At 34.2% G+C, this 1,140-nt stretch overlaps 1 long non-coding RNA gene across 2 annotated transcripts; it reads left to right on the top strand.

Annotated features, from left to right (window-relative positions):
- Positions 1–398: 398 nt before the first annotated feature.
- Positions 399–933, top strand: LOC124460403. 2 transcript variants are annotated; one of them, XR_006954318.1, is made up of 2 exons: positions 399–641; positions 705–933. It is a non-coding gene; the product is annotated as an uncharacterized LOC124460403 (long non-coding RNA). The 2 variants fall into 2 exon arrangements; XR_006954317.1 differs by having other exon boundaries at positions 708–933.
- The last annotated feature ends 207 nt before the right edge of the window (positions 934–1,140 follow it).

Below are 1,140 nucleotides of genomic sequence, written 5' to 3' on the forward strand. Positions count from 1 at the left end.
CTAAAGTCATTTGTCATTTTGAGAAACAAAATGTCCTGTTAACTACTTCTTATTAGTAACTGCAATCAGTTCTTAATGCCATCTTAAAAATAAGTTTAGTAAAAAGGTTGTTGAAACGGATTTTGTGTAATCCATAAGTATTTGCGAAAGATCAAAGAAATTTAAAATCTAAACTGAACTACTGAATATAAATTGAAATTTTTTCGTATAATAAACACATTCAAATAAATTCGACTTAAATTTCATTCTACCATTTCTTTTCATCCCATTTGGTGTTTAAGTGGTTTTTAGACTCTTTTCTACATGTATGGCAGATTATTTTTGAATTTTTGTTCTTTTTTTTATACAATTTTTCTTTAAAGTCCTTTCAATGCCTTTAAGTTTTCTCGTAGATTTTAACTTCAGTTACGAAATGAATTATGAAATTTTGTTCGATGAAAAGAGAAAGATTCTCTACGTTGGTCGAAAACTCTGTTTCAAAATTGTCTGCTAAACGCTGGCTAAATGCAAAGTAAGATTCCCCTACTTCAATCCCTTCAATTGAACTCTCAACAACCAACCGAGCGAGGATGGGTCTTCGAAGTGCAACTGCAGATTAATTTGGCAGAACAAGAGTGTGTGGGCTTAAATGGTCGGTGCGTGTATGTATATGTGTGGGTGGGTGGGTGAGGTCCACATTTCTAATCAAAATTGCCGCTTTACAGCAGGCGGCAGACAAAAACTGATTGTTTCCTGACCCGGTCCGATGTTCGATGAGTGCGTGAGTGGAAAGATGCTTTGAGTTGGCCAGTAAAAACTTGATGAGAATCGATTTTAATTACAACAGTAGATGCGCGTAATTGCTTTTACACCAAAAATTAAAGTGCATGTAATTTTAAAAATTCCATTCAAAAGATAGAAATAAATAGGAAGAATTTGTGATGTGTATCTATAGATTATTCTATGATATTCTTGCCCATAACATTTCATGCCAATTATTGCTTAATAAGCGAATTGTTTGTTGTCCCTTTACAAACGAAGCAAACAGAGCTGATTGTTGCAGTAAATGAATTTCAGTGGCTCCCGCGAATAGTGAGAGAGAGAATTTCTGGCATTTGTGGTTACAAATTTTTGTGCTCTCGTGTGTGTGTGTATGTGTGT

This window comes from Drosophila willistoni (genome assembly GCF_018902025.1).
Source record: "Drosophila willistoni isolate 14030-0811.24 chromosome 2R unlocalized genomic scaffold, UCI_dwil_1.1 Seg200, whole genome shotgun sequence".
In the NCBI taxonomy this organism is placed as follows: domain Eukaryota; kingdom Metazoa; phylum Arthropoda; class Insecta; order Diptera; family Drosophilidae; genus Drosophila; species Drosophila willistoni.